The sequence below is a fragment of the Pezoporus flaviventris genome, unplaced genomic scaffold, assembly GCF_033815535.1.
Source record: "Pezoporus flaviventris isolate CSIRO_AGI_PZ_B2104156 unplaced genomic scaffold, CSIRO_AGI_Pfla_v1 ptg000031l, whole genome shotgun sequence".
Taxonomy (NCBI): Eukaryota; Metazoa; Chordata; class Aves; order Psittaciformes; family Psittacidae; genus Pezoporus; species Pezoporus flaviventris.
In genome coordinates, this window is record NW_026892579.1 from 50702411 (window position 1) to 50728898 (window position 26488).

At 39.3% G+C, this 26488-nt stretch overlaps 1 protein-coding gene and 1 long non-coding RNA gene across 6 annotated transcripts in view; both read left to right on the plus strand.

The window, feature by feature from the left end:
* Window positions 1-8311: 8311 nt before the first annotated feature.
* On the plus strand, window positions 8312-12005 carry LOC133273470 (uncharacterized). Its single transcript, XR_009744827.1, has 2 exons — window positions 8312-8709; window positions 11834-12005. It is a non-coding gene; the product is annotated as an uncharacterized LOC133273470 (long non-coding RNA).
* Window positions 12006-15531: 3526 nt separating this feature from the next.
* SUPT3H (SPT3 homolog, SAGA and STAGA complex component) overlaps window positions 15532-26488 on the plus strand; it is a 273957-nt gene continuing 263000 nt past the window's right edge. Inside the window, exon 1 of one of the 5 annotated variants that reach the window (XM_061460998.1) lies at window positions 15532-15704. The gene's annotated coding sequence lies outside the window, so the exon portion shown is untranslated. Of the gene's footprint in view, window positions 16018-25003; window positions 26300-26488 lie in introns of those variants that run through there. The other 4 variants (XM_061460996.1, XM_061460997.1, XM_061460995.1 and 1 more) reach the window with 4 other exon arrangements.

A 26488-nucleotide genomic window follows, 5' to 3' on the forward strand; every position in this document is an offset into this window, starting at 1 on the left:
TTTTTCCTTTTCCTTGTCCAGTGTTGGAGGGCCTGTAGAAGTTTCCCACCCCGTTGTGAAAATGCAATCACTTTGGCTAACACCACAAACCTCTCCTGTGCTCACCCTGCTTCTCTTACAACCATAGGGATCTGCTTTTTCCCCCCAAAGTAAGCCACAGGCATTCCCAAAGGACAATTACTGGGATATTCAGAAGCTCTGAATTGCTATAGTTTCCTTACATAAAACTTTTTTTTTTTTTACAAATATTTTGGTAAAATGTTTACGAGCATAGGTTCTTTTGGCTTTCCCCAGCTTTTAGCTGGATGGGGAAACACATTCCATTAGAGCCATTCCAAAGGTGCTAGAAAGAAGGCAAGAGGTTGTCTTCTGTCCAAATACTATATAAGCCTGACAATCATGATTTATTTCAAACAAGAAGATACATTTCCACTTTTAATTAGTCACACTAAAAGTTTTACAGTCACCTCTCTTCCTACTAAAATAAAAATTTAATTAGGATAAACGAAAGTAAGTTATTGGAAAGCACCAGTTTAAGGTCACTTAAAATAGTCCACGGTTATTTAGAATGTCGAAATAAAATTTTCCACTGAACGCACTAACAAAGTTTCAGGTATCTGGCACAGCTGATTTTCAGTCTCCGTGCAAAAATATCTTTCTGCTGAACATTTACACGTTTAACAGGAACTTACTACAAGCCTGGAACAGAACGCAGCTCAGAGCACCAGAGTTTTATTTCAATGGTTATGGACAAATTAATAATAGTATCAGGAACGTTTATGGACCTGCATAAAAGCTGGATGGGGTTTTCCAGCAAAAATAATTTGTGTTATATATAATCTGGAACGTTGGCTTGGATTTGGCTGAAATGGAGAGAAACCCTGCTGCTCGGCTTTCCTCGGGTTTTATTTCAGAACTTCTCGGAATTTTAGCCCTAGTTGCAAAATGGGTCATATTTTAAGATGTTAGAGAATTGTAGGAGGTTAGTGAAAAAATGTGCTTGCACTGCAAATTACATTTTAGCAAACACCTTTGGATCGTCTTTATAAACCAGGATTTTCATTAGTACGGCTGTATTTGCTTCAGTCGTCCTTCAGCCTTTTCACTTTTAACTCTGTTGTGAATACAGCTGTAATGAGGTTGCTTTTGGACCAAAAAGTAATGTTTTAAACACCCCTGAGCTTGTTTACCATTAACATTTATCAAACATGGGCCCAGCATACTGCTGTCGTAAGCATCGTATGCTCAAGATGAAAAATAATTGCCAGATTTGAAAGATTCTAACCTGGATGAAGTTCCCTAAACAAATAGTTTCGATGACAGTTTGTTGGGCTGGGATGTGCTGTAAATATGACGACTACAGAATATATTTTGAGCTTCTCTATGTATGTAAATAGCCTTTGTGAAACAGGAGTAAATGAATGGGTTCACTAGGTTTGTTATTGTATTGGATATTTTTAGTCAGAGTGACTACAGCAATGTCAGCAATTATTACTATAGTTAAGGACTTGCCAATATTCTCTTTCCAACATTTACCTTCCCAAAGTTTTTTATGCATTTGTGAACGCGTGCATCGAGCCAAAATGTGTGAATTTAAGTCAGCTTAATGCTAGGGAAGGTTTTGCCCAAATTTCCATTCATTTCAGTAGGGGCAAGATAAGCCTCAGTGTCTCTTGGCAGTGCTTTACTTTTGCTCTGGTTGTAAATTGACTGCTTGCCCAGCTATTCTTTGCTTTTTCTTAAGTATGACAAATAGTAACTCTAGATTAGCACATTATTTGGTCCGTTAAGTAGTCATGTGGTAATGAGTTCTGTAACTACAGCATTCATAGTCAGTCTACGGACTACTGTAGTTTGTTTAACTCCTGCCTCCCTGCCCCACTGATTTACAACCCAGATAAAAGAAGATTCTTTGTGTCCCAGAATTAGTCGAAAGGATTTAATATTTCAGCACCATGCACTACTTTTTAGTGTTTTAGTTCCTGATACAAACATAAGCATAAAGATGTAAAAGTCTGTAAGATGATTACATGAAAAAGAAATCAATCTTGAGAATATGACTTTTCCCCACAGTATTTTCAGGAGGATGTGAGGACGGAGAGCCGAGACTCTTGCGTTCTGCCTCGGGATTTGATGCTGATTTGCTCTGTGATTTCAGGCAAGCCTTTTAGTAAGTCTTCCCTCAGTATAAAATGGAGTACTAACTATTACCATATACCTTTTGAGATATAAAAGTACGTGTTCGATTCTCAGAAATCCAAAGATTAGCAGGGCTCTGCACCCAGTAATGCCAGGAGAAGAGTTCTAAATGCTGGTAAGAAACCTGCTGTGTCACTACTGAAAAAGAGTTGGCTTTTCTGTGGCACACAGTGAAATGCATGTTACGCAAACAACAAAGTAAATAGTTACTGCTTCTGATTTTTTTTTTCCCCTAAATGATGTATTTTCTGCTTCTCTAATAAGCATGGACTGCAAGCCAAGGTCTCAGTCCTACTGTAGGGTTCTCCCATTTCCCTCCCTGTCTGCAGCCTTTTATGCCCCATTGGAACTAAATTTATTTCAATGAGGTTTAAAGCAGCAAATGACCATGTCATCATTGCGAGGAAAGAACCGTGGGCCTACTTGTCATCTTACAACAGCATTTGAAAGAGAAAAGTATGGCCTGTGTTTTCTGGCAGTAAAAATGTGAATGTGTAGTACATTAGGGAAATATATGGCCTGGCTTTTTCAAGTAAATTTTGTATTTTTTCTTTTTTTTTTTAATGCTTGCAGCATGCAAACTAAAAATTAACTGTAGCATGTTGTTGGGGTTTTCATAGTTAGGGACAAACGTTTTTTTTCACTGCAAGACTGACTTTGTCCCTTTCCATTCATCCTCCTCCCAACTTCTGTGTAACTAGTTTTAGAATGAGGAAAAGGTGGTGTTTTTCTCCCTGAATAAATTCAGATAAAATCATCACATTGTTCTAGAAATATAAAGGCTAGAAAATGAGAGCTTAAACGTTCTTGTTTTTTCTTTACTTCATTCAGCACATATAAAACCAGCATGAGCCAGAAACTTCACGGTTATTTTTTCTGTTGACCTCAATGAAAACTGGTTCCCTTGACTAACTGTAGGGAAAGTGGGTGGTATAACTGTTTGTAATTAAAAAGGGTTTATACATTTGGATCCTTGCAGAGTTCCTAAATTTTGCATGCTGCTTTTTAAGGGACTAATGAAGTGCACTCTGTCCAGATACAAGCTCCATAAAGCTCACACAGAAGATACTACAAGATCTAAGTCAGTCTCGAGTAGGAGAGGTTGTTTTTAATGCTCCCAACCACAAGCTCACCACCAAGTCCTTACATTTACTCCCTCAGTGTTGCAACAGTGAGGATTCCCATTGTAAATTCTCAATAGCATGAATGGCAGAAAAAAAACCCAGGCACGTTCTTTGTTAACAAGGTGAGTTTTAAAGCTGAAGCAATAGAAAAATAGTAAATAGTAATAGACTTGTTCTAAAAAGGATGAAAACATACAGCACTGAAAGAGGTGGTGCAGTCTACAGGAGTGAAAGAGAAGAAAGCATTCAGTAATGTCAAACAGTAAGTGCAATGGACACAGCAAACCAACTATTTGAGGAACTATAAAAATTAGTCTGCTTTTGCCCTTTCTTTCCTGAAAATTCACTCAATAACAGATGTGAGCCCCACATCAGCTATGGCCTCAGGACCTTGGGGGTGCAGGGCATAACACAGGGTCGATCCCTTAGTCAGCTGTTGCGGATTTCGCAGCGAAGTCACAGGAGACAACAACATCAATCCAAAAATAAGTCATAGGTGCAGATGACAAAACATTAGACATCCCAGGAATGATTCTGTCTAGTAATAAAAGACATCTGGCAGAAAAAATATAGGTGAAGCTGCCAGCAGTATATGCAGTTAAGCTTGTCTACCACTTTCCAGTGTAAGACCTTATTTTCACTCACATATCATTGCCAGTTTTTTACTGTTCAGGATGAGCTTTTCAATCCTGAGTCTGCCTCAAGCTGAATTTTTTGGAAACTACCAGCAGAAATACTTCTGCTACTTGTAAGATCAGCATTAAGAGAAAACCCATTGTTTCACAATAGTTTTAAATTTCTTAGAATCACCCCAATATCTATTTCAGAGCTGAGATGGGAAGTTTTCCTTGGTAGGAGAGGAATAAGGGGGAAAAATCAGATAAGTTCCTTTTGTTGCCCTTGACCAAAAGGACCCACCCGAACTTGGCTGAGTTAGAAGCTGCTGAAAATTGTTGAGGTTTTTCTTGTGTGTGCTCAGTACAGATGGAGTAGTTGGCAATTAAGTTTTGCAAAGCCTCTATAGCAGCACTGGGCTTGCTAGACTGGACTGGATCTGTAGTCAGTCTAATCTGACCAATATTCTCCCTGACAGTAGGCTTCACTGTTTTAGAGGAAAGGATAAGAAGCCCTAGAGTCAGCAGATAGATACGGGATCTATTTCTCCTTTAAGGTCTCATCTTAGTTAATAGTAGCTTATAAAATATGATCAGAATGACTGTCAGCAGTTCAGTTTTAAATTGTATCTTTTAGAAGTCTATAATTCAACCATAAAAATTCCTTACGGGCTAAAAACTGGCTTATACTCTCAGTTCAGAAGTCAAAATTCTCTGCAGCTTTTTTTTTTCTTTAAATAGTCTGTTTTGAAGTGATAGAAAAGAAAAAAAAAATGAGTCTTGTACAAATCCTGGATTTTTTTTTCATAACACACTTCATAATTCAGTTATGGTTAGTATGATAAATTTTACACTATTTCTTTCAAATGCTGGTCAGGCCCCAGAAGGAACATGAGTAAGTAAAATCTTCACCATTAACACCAGGCAGTCAAATGTTAATAGGATTCTCTGACCTTGGGATATTAAGAGCTTACGTGATGTAATACCAAAACCTGTTATTCTAGTTTATCTTATAAATATTGAGATGATTTATTAAATGCATACGTACTGAAAAGGATGAGAGAAGGGGAGAAGTCCTTCTGACCTTTTATGGCAAAATTCATTGTGAAGACAGTCACTCAAGTGTTTCCCTAATTTAAGCATATAAAGACGTAACCTGGAAAAATCCAGGAGGAACAAGTATGAGGTCCTCAGAGGGGGCAAAGCAGATGCAAAACCCTTCTTGGAAGACCACAGCAGCTCTCATTACTATGAAGCTTCCCTTTGTAGTGGAGAAGATAGAGCAGCTCTTCCCATCCTTGGAATGCTTTCAAACATACAGTGCTTGGCACCCTGAGGTTAGCGTGATTTTGAGCAGATAAAAGCCCTTTACATGAAAAGGCAGATCCCACCCTTTTTTTAATTCCCCCCCCCCCTTGGTAAGATGGAAAGAAAAGCCTTATTCTATCTGCAGTTCCACTGATTTCAATGACAGCCTTCATGGAATAAGGTGCTGCTTCAAGTAAGAGAAGCAGACCGGCCTTTAGGTAACTTTCTACTTTGTGTTACTCTCCTTATCCTTTCACATTTCCATGTCTAAATGCCCACCTTGCTGAAGAACATGTAAAGTCTTTCAGCTATTTGCTTCCACTCAGTTTTAAAGAACTAGAATAATTTGTATTTTTAGGCACAAGAAAACAATTTTCCACTGTTTTTGACAATTGAAGAACATGGATTAAGGGAATCAGAGGAAAGCTCTATTTACTAAACACCACATGTAGATTAACACTGACAGTTTTTCTAAGGAAATTTATGACCTGTGTGGAGTAAATAAACTCTCTTTTTGGTACAGAATCTGCAAGCCAATCATTCATGCTTCCTTAGAGACATTACTGTTCATGTTGCTTTTATGTGGAAGGCTACAGTAAAGGGTGATGTTATGTCTAAAATAGACAGCAGCTTGGAAAAAAAAAAAAGCTATTTCTGACACTACTTATCATGAGATTCTTGCTAAATTGTGGCATATTCTAGGTGATTCAGGAAAGAAGTGAAAGATAATGATAGGACAATTCTTGTAACTAATATGTTATCTTCATGCACGCACTTGCATGCTTAGCTATGTTTACTGGCAAGTTACAGCATTTTACACATCTGAAATAAACAGCCCTTAGTATGTTCAAAATGTTTAGTATGTCTGAAAGCTGTTTGCTCTGTATCTCAGAGTAAATGAGAATGGGACAGACACTCTTCTCCTGACTGCCCAGCCTGTAGTCCTACTATTACGCTCCTTCCCTGCTCCCCCTTCTTCTCCCCATTTTATGTTCTGGATCCAATAGAGACATAGCTTAAGGCAGTCATGAAAATCAAATGAGAAGAAGGAACTTTATTATATCATGTTTTCAGAAATACTAGTTTTTTTCATGTACAAGTAACTCATTGGCTTTCAGTGGTACCCCTCTTGATTTACTCTGGTGTGAGAGGGTAATTTGGCTCTTACTATGTTTGAAGTCTACCTTCTTTAATAGCTGCACACAACATGCATGATTATTTTCTGTAGACCATTGTATGTGAAATTACCAATACAACTTTTCGTAAGTACAATTCTACCTATGAAAGTATTCTGAATTTAAAACAAGTGTCTTTCTGAGTGATGACTGCGTGTCCTTAACTCACCCTGCTGCACTTCAGCACATCAGCTATGTAATGTCACTGGGGCTATGCCTTCTCTAGAAAAAATTACCTGTTTTTGATGAGAAGTGTCAAAAATAATTTTCTACCCTCAGAACCACTCAAGTACTAGTAGAAATTGTCTCACTAGTGTGGACAAGGTCAGGTAAATTCATTGCTCACCATAGCAAATCATGCCTGTCAGGGGCTCATGGGACAACTTGCCTGCATAGGATTTACCTTGCAGTGTATAGAAGGATTTGTTACGGTAGGTGTTGAACTCAACTGATTTTGTCCACACTGGAAGAGCAGTTGTTTTCAATGCTGCTTCAAGATCTGTGGAGATTGGGCAGGCAGTTTAACAAAAGCACATTGTTTGTCAGGGTAGGTGCATACCTATTGAAATATTGATGCTATAAAAGGCCCAATTCAGTAAAAGTGGGATAGTGCAAAATCTGCAGTGCCAGCATGGACTGTGACTTTCTGTTGCTGATGTGCACCTGCAGGATATCAGATGATGAACAGGACTTTTAATACAGGTCACTTATCATCTACAGAAATATATCATTCAAGGCCACAAGCCAATCAATAAAACCAGATGATTTTTAAGATTATGTTGTCTAATTGAAAGCTGACTTTGATAGAACAGCTAGTGGAAGAAGATACCCATGTTATGAGCAAGCGGTCAACACTTCCATCACATGAATCTGTTGACATACTACGTAATGATGAATCTTGCAGCCCCTTTATACACTACATGCTCTTCTGTGAAAAAGCAGAAGAAACTGTTTTACCAAACAAGGTTGGACCAGGTATCTACTTCTCAGATGTTCATTAATGACTGACCAACTCCATGGAAACGTCATGAAAGAAGTGGATTGTAATGTAAGTTTTCTTTTTCTATGGTATTTATTTTTGCAATTGCTCAAAGAATAAGCTAGCATGTGAGGAAGGAAACTGAAGCATAAGTCATTTTCCAACTGATACAAGAAGGTGCTATTTTGTGTAAAACATCTAGCTGACCTTTGCAATGAATGCCATAAAATACTGTTTTGGCCACAAGTGGAACAACATTTTTAGAAGGATTAATGTTTAATGTATCTATCTGTCTTATCTGGCTATGTGTGCAGGATTTAGAAAAGACTAAATGAAGTTAGCAGCTCACTCTCACTTATAATTGCATCTGTAAAACTTTCAAAACTGTGCAAGATCTTTCTCTACTGTGCTGGATGCCATTAGCATTAGCATATTACCACAGAAAAAAAATCTGAAGTAGACAGTGACCTTTATAATAAATCTTCCAAAAGCCTCCCATCCCTCAAAAACTCTAATCCCCAACAAGAACCTGACATTCATGAAACCCACTAAAATATATGAACTGTTCAGTATATCACAGAATTGAGAACAGAGTATTTTTTTGTAACAGTAAAATCCAGAGCTATATTAGATGTGAGAAAGCAATTTTGGAGGAATTTTGAAAGCCTGGACAAATTTTAGAGTGGTCAATCACTGCACTGAGAGGATATATTTTTTTTTAATTTTTTTTTTTTTTTTCCTCCTTGTCTCTTTGCTCTTGGCACTGGTACAGGTTTCTATCAGACTACACATCCTACAGCATTCACATAATCTTGCACAAGTACCATGCACTCATGCTTTGTCTCTCCTGGCACTGGACAAGTGAATGTGAGCCTTATAAATAAAAATGTGTTGTAACAGAAGGATGAAAAGAATAACAAGAATAAGGAAAGAATCTCTCTAAATTAAAGAATTCTTTAACTAGGACTCTGTAGCAATTCCCAGTTAAAATGCTTTAGCTGATCACAGTTATAATATTGATTATTAGAAAGGGTGACTGGCTATGTCCTTTGGCTGATCTGAACATTGTCTATACTTCAAAATCTACATCCTAACTTTTTAATAATTTAAAAAAAAAAATAATTAGTCTAGAAGTACTTTTAAATGCCTCTGCATTTTCCATCATGATGCTAAGTTGAAACTGGTAGAATGGAAATTGGAAAGAAATAGCAAGGAAATAAAAAAGTATCCTACTCGCTTTTCCAGCTATAGAAATGACCAAAGCTGCCAGAGAAGCACCTTATACAAAAGCAAGACTGTCTAGAGAAGAGGTAAGGATATTCTCAAGAGCTCTGCTGAAGGCAGTGCTTCATATCGATAAGAAAGACAGAAACATGTACTCTTCCCTTAAAACCAGGTCTTACTGCTTTCCTGTGTGTTACAGATCACAAGTTATTTTACATTGGAAGCTTAGTGCTAAAATCTAAAACGTGGAGGCCAAGTTGTCCAGCTGTGTCCATGTAGCAATGGAATCTGCCCCTAAATATTTAAACATCTATTCAGAGGGAGAAAATAAAAGTTTCTCTGAATATCTTTCTCATATCTAATGTACACAGAGTGCCACCACCGGGCACCTATGTTAAGGGATTAAAAAGTATTGGGTAACCATAAACTCAGCATTCTATCTGCTCTGCATGGTCAAATAACATGAATTTGTTTTAAAAAACTGAGGAAATTAAATTGTTAACAACCTGTGGCTGATGTTATTTATTCTGCAGTCCAGGAGTAATTTGATGCAAATTCCTGGCACTATTCCTATATTTCACTGTTTGGAATGGAGTGATTCTGGAAACTTCCATTTTATTAATATGCAGTCTAGAAAAAACTTAGGTTCTCTGCTTATGTTTTCTCTGTAGACAAAGCTCAGTGTTCTGGGTTCTTATCTTTCAAAGGCTTACAACAGGAGTCCATAATAACCTAAGCATGTCATTTGGAAATAGTTAACCTGAGGATTCCACCTGCTTTCCATGGCAAAATGACCCCACATGTATTTTTGTTAAGGACACAAAGGATTCAGAAGCCTGCAAATTTTCTTCAAGCAACATAATACTCCAATTTGCGTATCTAATAGAAATAAACAATAACTGTATGTACATGTTATTTTCCTTGCACAAATGGCAGCTAGAGGAGAGCTGAATTCCAGGTTCAGACATGTAAGTTTGGTTGTCTGCAATGCAAATGTTTACATTTAAGCTAGAAGTTTAAGCTCCCATTATGTTCAATTCACTTGTTTAAAATTAAGTCTCTGGTGCTATTACAGATGCCGTGGGCTATCTAAGAAATCACTGTGGGGCTGGACATACATGTCAGGACCTACATGAAGCCCTATACTCTCTGGAAAGGCAGATGAAGGCCAGACAACATAGCCCAGAGTACTTGACATAGATAATTAAACTCAGCCCTAGTAAATGCTTCTAGAGAAGTCCGATGGTCAGACATACAGGTCTACTTTCGGATGAACTGGTCTCTTGCCTGCACTGACCATGTTAATTTGGTTTCCACTGACACCAATCAAAACCTAAACCCAGCCCACATGTAGACACCTAATTTTAGGTGACTGCATCCAAAACTGAAACCTACTCCTGATATCCTAGTTGTCATAATATATGCTGCTATTAATCAGTGTGCTTCTGGTTCAACTGGGGTTAAGCTACTTTGTGCATTTTGTGCGGAATGGTGGTTTCATTTAAATGGTGGTGGGCAGGACAGCAAGAATAATGGGCAGGTGTGATTACATGGGTGATGAATCGCTTGATATTGGTTTTGCTTCAGTGAGTTCTTTGAGATCCATACGGACAACGTTTAGCTAAAGCTGCTACCTGCCTCCTAGCTAGAGGAATCTCTGGCTACTAGTGTTGGCTTTTCCCTTTGCTTGGGAGAACTGGAGCTTTGCCTCCTTTTCCTGCTCTCATTTTTCCCTGTTTCTGCTCCCTGACAGAACATCCAGCATACTGTCATGGTGCTCTTTTCAGAGCTGTGTATTTTTTGGGCACGGTCAGCTGTGTAAAAAAGACTCTGGACCAACTCTGTTGTTAGAGCCTTTTAGCTGGAGCCCTCTAATCCTAGAGGTCACCCTTGAGTATCTCTGGCTATAGAGGCACGATTCAGGATGTTGCCAAACTACTGTGACCACTTTAGGAAGTAGGTAGGAACAAAAGCATGTGCAGACTTGTAAGTTCATTAATAATCATGGCCATTTGGGCCCTCTATCCTGATCTTGCATTAGTGCTAACAAGGTAAGCTAAGAATGATCCAGGACCAAGTTCTTTGCTGCTACAAATCATGATTTTGGTTTGCTCTGGCAGTTATCTTGGTTGAGATCAAACCTCAAGCGTTACTTCAGATAATGTATACAATTGTTAGCATAAGTTTTCCTTATTTGTCTGTGGAAACTCCCAACCTCACTTGTGGAAGCCATGGCTTTGAATAGCATACAACAAACCAGCATTATTTAAGCTACAGTCTCAGGGCAGTTAACTGGAGAGGCTGAAAAGAGCCTGTGCCTGGGAAAAGAACCTCTCAAAGTAGTTTCTCTTCAAGTGAATTGACTCAGATCTGTCAGGAATGAACATCTGCTTTTATCATATTTTCTGTTTCATTTGTATGTTGCTTACTTAAGGGTGTGCATATGATGTTTGCATCCAAAAGGAGCATTAATACATGTGCAAAATGACTACTATAGATTGAAGGTCTTGGTCGCAACTGGATTACACAACACAAACTTCGATCTTCAGGATCATGGTGCTCCCTAATTCTGTTTCTTCAGGTCTTTAATTTCCTGGTATTGCAATTGCCTTAAATCCATTTTGGCACAGAATACACCATTATTTCATATTGTGCTAGTGTACTCTCCTGCTTTCATCCATATGAGCCAGGAGTAAATAAGAGCTGGCAACTTCATACTTGACTATTATATTGCAGAGTACACTTTAATCAGCGCCCTAATAAATAGCACGCCCAATTAATTGGGACACTTGCCAGCAAACCAGTTCACTTCCCTGCGCTTCAGTGGCAGTAAATGATGGGTAACTAGCATGCTCACTGTTGTCTGCAAGCATATTTGTTGTAATTAACACGTATGATTTGGTGTTTGCTGGTACGTTTCCTCAATAGTACTTTGCTCATTTCTGAGTAGGCTCCCTGTTCCAATGCAGCTGCTGAAAACAAAGACAAATTTCCCTTGCTTTAATCAATGTAGTGCTTTTCTATTAAAAAAAACCTATGTATTTCTATGTATTAAATTTCTATATGGTTTTGACAATAAAAGTCATAATTTAATTAGCACGTTTCTATTTTAAATAGTACAGCAAACAGAACTTTGCCATACCATAGAATAATTTATAATAAAGAGAAGGCTTTCTGCTGCAGCTTTCGAACAGTACCTTTTTTTACCAGGGACTGCACGGTGGATTGCTTTAAAGTGGTATTTCCTTGAGGGAGATACACAGAAATACAACCTATTTTCTGAAACTGGCATATGCTATTATTTACTGTATGCATGTGACACTTTCTCTTATTTGGGCACCCTTTGCCAAAGAATTAAATAAAATTGAACACAGCAAACCTTTCTAATCTCTGCATTCCTCACAGATTGCTTTAATGGAGACTGAAGAAATTACTGGAAGTAAATGAATATGAAAAGGGAAATGGGAAAGGGATGTTAAAAACCGGGATGGCTATGGATCAGCAAAAGGCAGAACATTTGTGTAATTACAGGAGAATATAATTTGTGGGTTATCTGAAAGGAATTGTCCCTGTTGGCATTTACTTTGACTTGTTGGCAGGAGGAAAAGAAACCATCCTGTACCACTGCATATGGTTCCTTATTAGTTGTGGCTTCTGCAGAGGCTCCATCTCTTTGGAGCATGGAGGATTTCTTTCATTACATAATAGGGATTTTTTTGTTTTTTTTAATATTTTTTTCTTTCTCTTGTGTGTGCAAATTCTCTTCGCACCAATGCTTCTATACTGAGGTTATTATGCTAAAGGAATGCAAGCATCTAGAGTAACAATGGTACATTTTCCTTTAATGACTTTGTCGACAGGAGAGAGACATTTTTGTGGTGTGATGAATTCACTCAGTCTCCTGTTGTGTTTTCTCCACATGCTTTGGAAACTCTCTCTCTCTCTTTCTCCGAGAATTGTGGCCATCCTCTCCAGCAAGAACTTCATTACTTTATATTCATTGTATTTAAATGACACCCCAGTGGTGTCCTGGGGTGACTGATGTAAATTATATGATATGTAGGGGAAAATAAAATCTTTTTCTGACTTTTTATGTTCTGCAGATAAATAAAAAGTGAAAACAAATGACAGAGAAAATTAGGCCTATTCAAAGGGAAACTTTTAAGTATTATGGTTTGAGCAGACTCCAGTTTGTAAAAGTGCTGAGACAGTTTATAATGACCTTATGATCTGAAAGGTGACCCAAAAAGGAAAAATAATTTAGTATGTGCCCATTTTTGGTTCTGTATAATGCATAACAAAAACTTGATCTCTTTTTTCCCTCTCTGTACAGTAAGAATTCAGACTTGAGTATGGAGCAGCCACTGCGTTTTTACCGGCTACACTAAGGCACAGCACTATAAGGGATGTTGTGTTCCTTAGTCCTCTTTCCTCCTGTCTTCTAACAACTTTTTTTGGCATTGATTTAAGATTTCATAGCCAGTCGGTATCTCTCTTGCTCAATTATTCTGCCAGGAATTATCACCTGTAGAAATGGCAACGGGGGAAAGTTCTTCCATCAGCCCAGATCATCATTGGGCAGTTAACTTCCATCACTTCTGAACTAGTAACCTCTCACTACGGGCAAAAGAGTTTTGCACAGCAACAAAAATTGTCAGAAAATGTTAGGCATTTCAGCAAGTCACATTGCCTCTATTGAAGAGCCTGAATGTTACATAGTTCACACTGGACATGCTCAACCATATTATCCCAGTAATTTCTTTACTAAAATTACCATATGGAATTGCCGTAGTGATTTCTCTATTTTCTATGTTTTCATATTAGTCTGTCCTACCAATTCTGGTACATGTTAAGATATGCACGGTACATATCATAGAAATGTCAGCAATATGCTGCCTTGCCTTCCTCAATTTAATGTAAGGTTTTGGCAAATCACAGAATTTGGCTTAAAACTTGAGTCACCTCAAGGCTTGGCAGAATGCTTTGATGCGTCTTTTGGCCAGGAAAATGCTTATCAATAATTCTGCTTCAACCCAGTATTTTAAAATGTTCAGGCCATCCTCCTCATAGCAGTAACTAGACTTTGCTGTGCATGCAAGAATCAGCAGTGTGAGGCGTCTTACTCTCTAGGATACTACTATAGCTGCTTGGTGTTTTGCCCTGCTTCTGTCAGTGCTTGGCCTGGTATCGGCTTTATTTTCATAATCATAAGCAGCAGCAGAAGGGAGAGAGGCTGGCAGCATTCGCAGTGAGCAGCAGAATCGATGCATCTTTCCGATGCTGATGTGGGAGGTGGGAACAGGAAGGACGCAATGCAGAGGGGAATGATAGGGTGTTTATATGAAGTAGTAAGAAGGATGGGGAGTGAATGGTAGTCAAAAAAAAAAAAAAGAGTAGCAGAAGGAAGATAAAGGGAAAAAGCAGAAAATGACTTCCAATAAGCTGGAATTCAGAGGGCCCCTAGAATGTTAAAATCATTGTAGTTGTTGTCAGAGCTCCCACTTTCCTCCTTTTATCCCTCAAAAAAAAAAAACCAAACAAAAAACCCCAAAATAAACACCAAAAAAACCCTAAAATTATCAAGTCTTTATGCTGTCTGTTTCTTAGAATGAACCATAGTTTAAATAATATGGATCCTCTTCAGTGTGCAGGCAGGAATTTGCATTATCACAGAATCATAAAATGGTTTGGTTTGGAAGGGGCCTTAAAGATCATCTGGTTCCAACCCCCCCACCACAGGCAGGGACACGTTCCACTAAACCATGTTGCTCAAAGCCCTGTCCAGCCTGGCCTTGAACACTGCCAGGGATGGGGCAGCCACAGCTTCTCTGGGCAACCTGTACCAGTGCCTCACCACACTCATAGTGAAGAACTTTACCTCTGTTGGTCACATTTATTAGTTCCAATTTATACCAGGTTACAAATCATCCTGTCTCCTAATAAATTTATGTGTGTACTTGCAGATGAGTGGAACCCTACAATTAGGTGTCAAAGAAAGAAAAGGTTGAAAGAAGAAAGGAAGGGTAAAGAGAAAAGGAAAAACAGGTTAAATGCTCCAGCTCTGTAGTCACGCTTTTCCCCATTAACTCGCTGAGTTGACAGAACACAGGAAAGCTACCGTTGCCAGGAATCAGAGGGAAAACACAGGCCCTGCTTATAGATAAATGGTACTTAAAACCAGCCCAATGAATTTAACCACCCCAGTGTAAAAAAAAAAGACTGTTTCAGTTGGAAGAGACCTGTAACAATCATCTAGTTCTGACCCTTCCAGGGCTGACCAGAATCTAAAGCATTGTAAGGGCATTGTCCAGACAAAACTGGACAGGCATGGGGTGCACTGACCACCTCTCTAGGAAGCCTGTTCCAGAGTTTGATCACCCTCTCAGTAAAAAAAAGTTTGCAAATACCCGGCCTAAACCTTCCCTGGCACAGCTGTGAACCATTAATGGTATGCAGTAGTAGCAGTACAGAAGTAGTACAGCTTGTCGTGTTGCAGCAAAAATCCACCGGTATTTCCAACTGCAAAGTGTACGCAGATAGCTCCTTCATACACTAAGGGGAAGGCTCTGTGCCATTGTCAAACACCTCTACAATGCTGCAGCTGCAGAGATACGGGTGCGTTGGCACCTGCACCGAGGCTAGACATCTGTGTGAGTGCTAGAGAGGACCCAGCCTCCTCTCCCCAAACCCTTCCGGGCTTTCGGCCCTGGGAGCAGCTCTGAAGCCTCTTATCGCCACCCTCCAGCGATGCCCCGCGCTGAGGAGGAACGGGGACGGCCACAGCCGCTCCGGCCCTCCCCTCAGCCGCCAGGCAGCACCTACGGGAAGCGGGCAGAGGAAAGCGATCCCGCGGCGGGCTGAAGTGAGCTACGGCGGCGGGGAAAGAGGAAGCAACGCGGGAGGGAAGAAACGGCTGGGAGGGAGGAAGCGGCGGCGAGCCCCGCCCCGGTTTCCCTCTCTCGCCCTGGGAGGCAGCGGCTGCCACACAGCAGATGGAGGCGGCGGCGCGTTGCGGCCGCTGTGTGGCGGAACCGGTCCCTCCTCCCAGCGGGCGGCGCCATTTTACCCCCCCTCGCAGCGTGTGAGCCTCAGCACCGGAGTTGCGGCTACTGTGGTGGCGGCGGCGGGGTCCGGGGAGGGGGAAAGAGAGCTAGAGGCCTCCGCTTTCCGTCCCCCTCGTTTCTTGCCTCGGTCCAAGCAGCGCGTGGAGGGGAAGGGACGAGGTTCAGTTCCTGCCCCTCTCTTCCCCCTTTTCGATAGCCGCACACGGGGTGGGGGAAACTGGGCACCACCAAGCCAGGCTGCTCCCTCCTTCCTTCCTTCCTTCCTGCCTTCTTCCCTTCGCTGCACATCTCAGCCTCCTCATCCATCAATCCCCAGGGGTGAGCCTTTGAGTGAGTCACCAACTAGGGCACGCAATTAGACAATGTGTTGCTGCTAACTAACTTAGCAAGGCTGCCTGTTTCTGTGGGGCCTTGAGTATTAACCCCGTCGGGATACATATGAAGTGCTGCTGGGCGGGAGGGGCGGCGGGGGGTGCCTGCGGCCGCGGGGGCTTCTGCTAACTCCATCTGTGTTCGTGGTTTTGCGTTTCGTAGGTCGCGGCGGGCAGATGCGAGCAGCGGCATGCGAAGCGTTACTGCCGCGGGGGGATGCGGCCGCAGCCTCGGGAAGTGGCTCCCTCCGCTGCTGGTGTCGAAACCAAGATGCTGAGCAGCGGCCCAGCTTTCAGACCCAGGCAGCGATGCCGCCTGGTACCCGGCTGCCAGCTCGCTCCCAGCTTCACAGCCTCCTAACTATGCGATTTCGGGAGGAAGCGCTAGACAATGGGTTGCTTGCTGCTGGGAGGTGGCAGCGAGCACCTTTTAACGTTTTTCACTCTTGTGTCGGTTTTCTTGTAGCCTGCGGTGTTGTTACACACGTGGGACCCTGCCCTGTTCATTTTGTTGTTTTGCGACTAATCGTGAAGATGTTTGTACAACTCTTTTTTTAATCATAGACTTAAAATTAGGTGGCACAGGCCAGGCTTTGGCCTGCAGTATGCCATGCACTGTTGGGTTTTGTCACAGAATCATAGAATAGTTAGGGTTGGAAAGGACCTTAAGATCATCTAGTTCCAACCCCCCTGCAATGGGCAGGGACAAATCTCTTGTTGCTTTGATGTTGATCTCTTACTGCTCTGATGCTGTTAAATCTCAGTGGTTTGTAACTTTCCTCTGTTGGAAGCGGATTTTGTTTATTTTACACAAACAGGTGTGGTAGTTTATTAATAGAAATACTGTGCTATACCTTATAGGAACTATTAGACCTTAAAGAAATTACTGGTAAATGCTAGAAGTCTAGGAATAACAGCTAGTACAGAATACTTCTCTATGTGGGCTTCAAGTGGTTTTGGCACTTGTTAAATGTATTTTTCGTGTCCTGTTTACGGACCAGCTGCTTATAAGTTCCTTCAAATGACACAAGTGAATGCCTTGCAGTATGTGAATGCAAAGCCCAATATACATGCAAAATATTTATTAGTGTGTATGTGAAGGGGAGGTAAGAACTTGATGTTGCAGACAACCAAGTTTGCTGTATAGCATTAGTATTAATGATTTATTGTGAGGCATTTGATTTCATAAGATTGAATATGTTTCAAGGTTTGCAGTGGTGTTCATGGTATGCTTAAATTTTCTTTTGAGGTCTTGGATCTAACTCTCACATCCTTCTCTTTCTTGGTGCAGGCCTCTCTTTCCCTTTGGCAGGCACTGCACCCTGTGCAGTGCTGACTTGTCAGGGTGCAGTACACCCTTCCTTTCTCCCCCTATGCATATCTTCCTTCATTGTTGGCCAGATCTAAGTGTCATGGAAGGCAATGCCAGCCTTTTAACTTTGGACTTTGCACAGGCTCTTATTCACATGTTACTGACATGCAAATCAGATATTATTGTGATTCCTTTTGTCCTGTGTATTGTCGCTGTGTGGATCGGAATGCTGATGTTAAAGGTAGCATTTCCAACTGTAACAGTATTTATTTCTGTTTTTTTTTCTGAAAGCCGCATCTCTGTGAATCTTGTGAAAGTGTGAAAATACTCTTTTTTTTTTTTTTTAGCTAAATTCTTATTTGTGATGGTTGAGGTCTAACCAGAATAACAAGAAAACCTTCTGTGCTTTACCAGTATTTTACTCATGACTTTCAAATGTATGGATTTGGAAATACTGCATAAGGTTTAATAGGATTCAGAAGCCTTTAGAGTATTTGCTAAGCCTCTGAGTGTCATAACCAACTGAATTACTCTCGTGGGCTCAATTCTGAATAAAACAGAATGGAGCTGTCTGAAATTTGATTAGTCAATTAGTAACTTGTCAGCATAAGCAAGCTGTAATTTAGTAAGCTACAACTGTTCTAAGAATTACTTACACGTAGTAGTCTAGAGCAAAACTGAACATTGTTCACGTTGTTACTGCTGTTCTGATGTGATGCCCTCAAGCAATGAGACCAGCTAGACAGTGTCTTTCTGGGTCATTTTTGAAAGGGTGTTTTAGGGCATGAGGCCAAACCCAAGCAGGGTAATTATACCATAGAAACTAATTGAGTTGATGCTCTTGTTGAAATTGCAAAATATCCAAATGTGTAGATAGACAAAGCATGTAAAGAAAAGGAAACAAGTTAGGCCTGTGTTCTCATGGAGCCAGGCAGTAGTGACTCAGTTACAAGCTGATCTGGGCTGATCAGAAAACTGCATGTCAAAGGTGCTGAAAATGATACTGATTAGATTTCTAATCTGTGTTTCAGATACTTGGCATTCATAGTGCTACATGCAGTTGTTATTAATATGAAGTAACCTTGGTAAGTGTTCATTTGCAAACTAACAGAATAAATTTCTATCTACCCCTGTATTTTTGCATACGTTTGAAGTATTATGTTTGATTACAATCAGGTATTTACAGAATCAACTGAAAGTTTCTAGTTCACACATCTCCTTAAACTGCCATAGAAATAACAGTAAAAGAGGCCAAGAATTTCTATGAAAGATGTGATTTGAAGCATTCAGTTATTGGCCTAACTATTGCTAGGGTCTCTTAAGTAAGTAATCAGAATTATCAATACAGCTCCCCAGTGTTAAGTGCTTTTAAAAATCGTGTGCTTAAGTAGCAAAGAAGGATGTGCATTCTTAACAGAAACCTACCTATTGGGCATCATCTATGACCATGCGATCTCCAAAAGGAATTGCTATCCTGAACATCACTGACTTACTGTTAGACCTGTTTCTGAAGAGCTAATTTTCATGCTCGTAATTTTTATTAAGACCGTGGGTGTTTTACCTGTAGCTTTCCTTGTGATAGGTGGTGTGCAGATAAGCAACAGTGGAGGTAGACATTTTCTGCTCTAGAGAATTTATACTTAAGATGGCAAGCAGTGATTTTAGAAAGGAGAGGAGCAGTTCAACAGTCAGAATTGGAGAAAATTCTTATCTCTGCTATGTATTTGGCTAGTCATTCTTCATTAGGAATATTTGATACATACATTGATGCCCTAACTTGAGGGCAGCCATGGAGCAAAGTAGGAGATTCCTTATATGCCGGAATATGCAGTTAAGGTCAGGATGGAACTATATTATGAAGTGATTTTAATTGTATTTCGAATAGTGAACTAAGCACAGCACAGGGTAATGTGAAAGGAAGAGGACTGATGGAACTGGTGTGATAGGTTGGGTAGAGGACACTATGTTGAGAGGAATTGCGCAGATGAAGGGCTAGAGAGAGAAGTTCTACGCAGGAAAGTATAGTTTAAAGTTAATTATAAAAGGTAGGCAAACTTGACTGTGCTTTACAGAGAATCTGACAACACTAGCAAAACCTTAAATTTTAAGTTACTTTAGATGGAGCTTAAAGGTAGATGGGAACCGTGATGACAAATGGATTTGATTGCTGGCAAATGAGCAGTAAAGCATACTCACTGCCGTTCACATAGGAATGTTCTGCTCCTCAGAAAAAAAATCCAAATTACTGAGTAAGTTACAGTTTGGGGTCTGTTCATCTTTGCATGCTGGAGTCAAGTATGTAAGTTCCTAATGACTTCAAGCTACCTTTAACAAGAGATTTGCAAGCGCACCTTTTACTGGCTTTACTGAAGATTGTCAGTGGTTACCATAGGGAAGTCATGGTCGCTAAATTTTATATCTATACAATTACTAAATAACTGGTATGGAAGATTCAGAATACTATGAAAATAATGCATTTTGAAAAATATAATAAACACTAGTCCAAACAAAGTCATGATTGCAGGAGCCAGATTCTGGAAGCTGTGGAAACTGCTGTTAGTTAAGATTATTTGGTCTTTACATTCTTTTGTTAAAGCATTTTTAGGAAAGAAGAAAAAAGTCATTGGTGCTTAAATTTGCAGTGCCGTTAACTGCCAAATGTGGTATGAGTTCTGCAAAAAGTGCTTCACATTCAGTTCAGAGGGAGGTGGACATATACATAGATTCATTTTCCCTTAATTCTTGGTTAAATAAATTGCTTATGGGGAAGGACAGAGCTTTGATTAGACTGGAGTTAGAAACTCTGGGAGAAGTGTTTGTAAACATCTCCAGATGTGGAGGCATACCTCTCCTGTAAGATTATGCTGTGTGTTTCTCAGTCTCAAATAGACTCGCTCATCTGTGTATTAAAATTCTTTCAGTAGTCCAGACCATTCTGTGGTTTGTTTCAGAAGAGGCGTGCGTAACTGTCATGTCTAACTCATGGATGGAATAGCTTAAAGTATGAGGACATGCAGAGTCATTTCAAGTAAAATGCAGTGGTTATTATGCAGAACAGTCAGAAGGTTATACTTCAGTCTGTAGTTGGTTGGTGACTATCACTGCGAAGTCAGAGAGTTGTGCTTGTTTGCTTGTTTGCTGCTTTCATTTCAGGTCTTCCATAAAATTAAGGCACAAAGATACTTTTTTTTGAGAGCTGGAAATGAACATTAAGGATTATTTTAAAACTGTCCTGTTTGATAAGGATAATAAGATTAATTTTATTCTTTGGGCCAAAGTATCTGCCTAAATGTACTTGAATTTTTTGGGTCTGATACCCTTTCTATCAAAAATACATGTTTTTTTTTCTGTAACTTCTACATGGGAATGAATGGGAGTACATGGGAATAAATGAAAAGGGGGAAATAATGTGCAGTTGTATTCCTTCTATTCGTGTGGGCTTTTAAGCGTATTTTGTTTCAAGAAAGAGTGTCATGATTAAAGATGAGATGCTTATTTGTCTGAGTGGTGAAAGCTGGGCTGTACATTGATGGCTATAAGATTACTATTTCATTCTGGAATTCACTTTAGAACTATCATAAGCATCCAGTCTATCAGGTAATAAAGGGAAGCAGCAGTAGCAGATGTAGTGTGTTATCCTTAGCATGAAGAGTGCATGCATTCCACTCTGTGATACTTTGTTAATTACTACAAAATGAAAGAAAGCCAAGATTGCATCCCTAGCTTTGAACAATATTATTGGGTGCATACCCACTCCAGATGTGTCACTGCCTGCCCACAGATTACTTCTAATCCTGGATTCACTGTGACTGTTCCTTGAAAGTTTGTGCCGTTGCTTTATCTGCTTGCCTTTTAAGAGGTCCTGTTTAGGCAATATGGAAGTTATTCATCTTACTGCCTATAAGCAAAGCCATTTCTTAATTGTTACACAAGAATCTGTGTTGTTTTTTGTGTGTTTATTTTTTAATTTTTTTTTTTTAACCTGAACAGGTTAAGGGATGATAAAGGAGTTTCATTATATACTTTGAATCATTAGTTTGTTCTGATATCTAGTCATCTGTGTACTGTGCTTATGCAAGACCCTTTAGAATATTTTTTGTTCCAGCGTGCTTAAACAGCTCAGGAGAACTAAAGGACTTAATACTTACTATTATTTTAATTTTCACTTGTTCTGTGAGAGTGGGTAATCAGCAAAACAGTACATGTACTCCAGTATTTGGGTATCCCCTTTTTTAATTTATTTTTTATTTTGTAATTTTTAGCATACACTTAGCCAGTATTGCACATGTTCAACAGGGTGTAGAGTTGTTTTTGTTTTTTGAAAGAAGTGTACTAGCAAAAATCTGTAGTTCATCAAGTTATTACATCTCCAGTCCTAGAGGACATATCCTCTCTGCTGGTGAGGCCATGCAAGCAGTAAAATATTCAGTGGTAACAGGCTAGTTAATGTAATTACTCTGAAGTAGAGGGTGTAAAAGCAAAAGCATTCGTTTTAATTTTGTGTTCATAGTCATCTTGGTTTTTATTTCCTTCCTGTTTTGTTTGGGGTTATATAAATGAAAATATGTCTTTAAATTTTTGCATGGTTTCAGGTTTTATGTAAATGTGTTTATGAAAGGCAAGAGAAGAGGACTGATGCAGTAACCACATTAGATGTATGTTTGCTGAAGTCAGCATAACAGTAAATTCTACTCTAATGTGTTCTTTAATGTAAAAATTCATGTAGGAACACTGCTATTTTTTTTTAATTTAATTCTGCATCTTCATTAGCTTATAACAGAGGCATCAGATAGGATCCATGATCATCCACTTTTGTTTTAAGCTGGCCCAGTTTAGATTACTGTCTTTGTGAAGTGGGAGCTGTCATAATGTTAATATTTAATCTTCCTAATTGTGTTTAGATCAGCTGTTGAACAGATGTATTGGAGGACTGGTCTGTTTGAATGCACCTTTCTCTGCATGTCTTGACAATGGTGGTATTTGAATAGAAGTATTTCAGAAGAAGGAGTTATTAAGTGTGTGTATATATATATATATATATATTTTTAGACTGCTTATGTATGTCCCAAATGAACTGAAGTAACTTGGAGATTTGGTGCTCTACAGTTACAACTTAAATGTATAGCCTATATTTTAAGTTCAGTTTTTAGGAGCAGTAGAGCTTCAATTTTTATATGTGTCTCTAGATCTTGAATAAATAGATGGACTATGCAGATCAGGTATTGATTGTACAAGCATCAGTGTGATCGGTAATCTCAGAGTGGATTTGAAGTATGGCTATGTAATGAAAGTCTGCCCAGGTGTCTTACCTCAGTGAGAAGGATGGGCCTAAACTTGACAAGAAATGGCTTAGAATTTGTTTCCCTCAGCTGAGAACTCCTTTGTTCTGCTGATTCTTATGAAATAAGTACTGTTTTCTATTGTGACCCTAATGTAAAAGGCATTGAGGATACAGTAGATGCTTTTAAACATTTACATTAATGATTCTATATACCTTTTAATGTATATTTTTATTACATATTTGATTGCCATATTGTACTTATAGGAAAGGAATTGATAAAAGCTGGAGCTATTTGTGTAGAAACTCGTAATTTCTAGTCCAGATAATGTTAATCAGAAGTTATCTTTTTCTTTCTAGAGTTCATGATTAAAATACAGCATGTTGAAATAATCTCTGATCTAATCAGAACATCTGAATCCTTTTTGTAGAATATGGCAAACAGCTGCATTTCAGTCCGGGGCTAAAACAAATACCATCTATTGACCCATTGAAGATTACAGTAGGCTTTTCAGTTCCATGTTAGCTGTACTTATTGAAGAAAATTGATTTGAGAGTGCTTCTGCTTTTGAAAGATTTTTTTTTTTTAATGTCCGGAAGAAAGGAAATAGAACATACGGATGATGGAACTTTGATGTGTAAAGAAGTTAATTATCTAAACCATCAAACAAAATGTGGGCTGTGGAAGTAATTATTGTAAAGGGTCTGACAAAGCCTGACAAGCTCTTGGTTTTTTTATGTCGAGAAAATGCTGTACACCTGCTTGATTTGAAAGTTAAATCATTTGGTTGCAATAGGAAGACCAAGTTTTTAGGGAAGCAGTAGTTGATAAGCTTTCAGCTCCCCAACCTGCTGATGCTCACACAGATGTACAACCCTTCAAGTTTTTTTAATTAAACTGGTCTTGTCCACGTGGAGGACAGGAACCTTAAAAAGTATTCACTCCAAAATCGGACACACATGAATCGCAAATGTTACGCTGTGAGGAGGCAACTGTGGAATTGTACCACGTTTCTTGGGAATTTTGGGAGAATGCTTCTGAAGTTATTAGACAGAACTACATGGATAAAGCAAAATGATTGCCATGGATATTCAAAGAAAATAGCTATATGCTTTAAATGATGCAGTTTACAAAAAAAAAAACAAAACCCAAACCTTTAGTTGTCATATGTTATTTAATTTTTAAGCTTTAAGGCGTATATGATAAGTATGTTCCACGGCTTTCTCTACAGTTGTTTTAGAAAGTATTAACTGAGCTGGTCCCCTATCTACTTTATCTGGGGTCTGTGTAAAATTGTACTAATTTATATTTAGGAATATTGGTACTGTGATATTGGGTATAAATAGACAAACTGCTAAAATAAATCTTAATCAGTCCCAATCAAATAATGAACAGTAAAATGTATATAAATTTCTAAATCTTTGGGTTGGTACCATTGGAGCTGCTTCTTCATGCCCTTTCATGTGTACCTAGAACTTTGTTGGAAATACTGTCACCTTCCTGTATGTTCTAAAAGTTTTTTACTTAAAAAAAATATTAAAACCCCCACTAATTTGACTGTTTGGATTATATGACTCTCTCGTAACTGCTGATTATTGCAGGATCCTGCCATCACTTAAGCCTGGTGTGTAACTACTCATATGATTAAAATCAGACTTCAGTGGGAGTAAACTTTGTGATTAAAGTTACACATGTGCAGAAGTGCTTGCAAGGATGGGGATCTAAATTAGAATCTGCCTGAAGATGAAGAGAAGTCTGTGAAAAGCTCTTCTAAAGCATTAATAAAAAAACAACTTAGGACATCAAATTGGCTAGGAGCTTCAATCTGCTTGAGGTAGGAAAGCTCTACAGAGGATTTGGATGTGCTAGGACTGTGGGCTAAATCCAGTCGCCTGAAGTTCAACAGGGTCAAGTGCTGGGTCCTGCACTTGGGTCACAAAACCCCCATACAATGCTACAGGCTTGGGGAAGAGCGGCTGGAAAGCTGCTCAGTGGAAAAGGACCTGAGGGTACTGATTGACAGAGCTTAACATGAGCAGCTTGTGCCCAGGCAGCCGAGAAAGCAAGTGGCGTCCTGGCCTGTATCAGCAATAGCCTATCCAGCAGGGCCAGGGCAGTGATCATCCTCCCTGTGGTGGGCGCTGGTGAGGCTGCACCTTGAATTCTGTGTTCAGTTCTGGGCCCCTCACTACATGACAGATATTGAAGTGCTGGAGCGGGTCCAGAGAAGGGCAGTAAAACTGGAGAAGGGTCTGAAAAACAAGTCTCATGATGAGCAGCTGAGGGACCTGCGGTTGTTTAGTCTGGAGAAGGAGGCTCACGGGGGACCTTGTCACTCTACAACTACAGGAAAGGAGGTTGTAGCAATGTAGGAGTTGGTCTCTTCCCCCAGGTAACCCAGTAATAGGATGAGAGGAAACGGCCTCAGGTTGTGCCAGGGGAGGTTTAGATTGGATATTGGGAAAAATTTCTTCACCAAAAGGGTTGTCAAGCATTGCAGTGGGCTGCCCAGGGAAGTGGTGGAGTCACCGTCCTTGGAGGTATTTTAGGTATGTGGCACTTAGAGACATGAGCTAGTGGTGGACTTGGCAGTGTTAGGTTAATGGTTGAACTTAAGATCAAGTCTTCCAACCTAAATGATTCTCTGATTCTACCAGAATGCATAAGCTTTTTATTTTTGTCATTCATCCGGGTGCTGTTACGTCATTAGCATTTTTAAAGCACTAATTCTTTCCTTACTTCTTGGAGGTATCTTATGTACTTAAAATTATTACAAGTTTTCTTAAACCAAAGCATATTTGTGATTGATTGCAATGCTTTTAATGGTTTTTAATGTAAATCTGATGATTTAGTTTGGTAGTTTTAGATTGTTTTTTGGAAATGAAACCTATCTTAAGACTTAAGAGTGAAGAAAGGTAGAAGCCCTTAAGAGATTTTGCAGCAAACTATTGACACATGGTTTCATTGTCATTAAAACCATTACTACTAATAGTACAAGAAATGAGCAGTGCAGCTCAACTGTTACTAGTATGCAGCAAACTAGAAGAGGAAGAAGTGTAGTGGGAATATATCCTGGTTATCAGGAGACTTACATGGTGTGTTCTTTGTTTAAAAATATTTTGAAGGGAAAAATAGAAGTTCCTATTACAGAGTTTTCCATAATAAAACAGATATTGATTTGTCAGACTTTTATTAAGTTAGTTTTTAAAAAGTAATTGTTTAAAGCCTTTTGATTTGCATTAAAGAAGAAAAAAGAGATGCATTAATTGCATCATAGAATAAGAGTAGAATTATCCTGGGTTTGTTTGGAGTTTTTTAATGAGAAGTTTGCATAGAAAAGCTGTAAAATACTTTGTATAAAGATAGAACCTTCAATCATATAAGTATTATGATAACATTCAATTCCCACTCCTAGTGCATTTCTGTTTTAGAGACTTAAGTAATATATATACATAAAGCTGGTGTTTCAGAAATGAAGGTTATGATCTCAGTGCTTAATTGATGTTTTTTTCTGGCTTTTTCTGAGATTCTGCTTTACTCCTGTTAGTCTCAGTGGAGATGGTATGGATGTGATTTTTTAGTGCTTAGGATACTGCAGGAATATAAGAGGATGTTTTGGGTAGCAAGATACTGGTGCCTCTGAATACTATGTATGTATCTTAGTGCTTTTCCTAGGGTACCTCTCCTGTTCAAAAACAGTGCATGTTTCTAGTACTTTGGTTATGGTAGACATCAACACTCTTACATTTTGCACAGTGTTGCAGACAGGCTTCTTTCTGCATGCAGTGCCCTTATGTTCACGTCTACCCCATATAAGCTTTCCTTCCTTTCCTATGCCT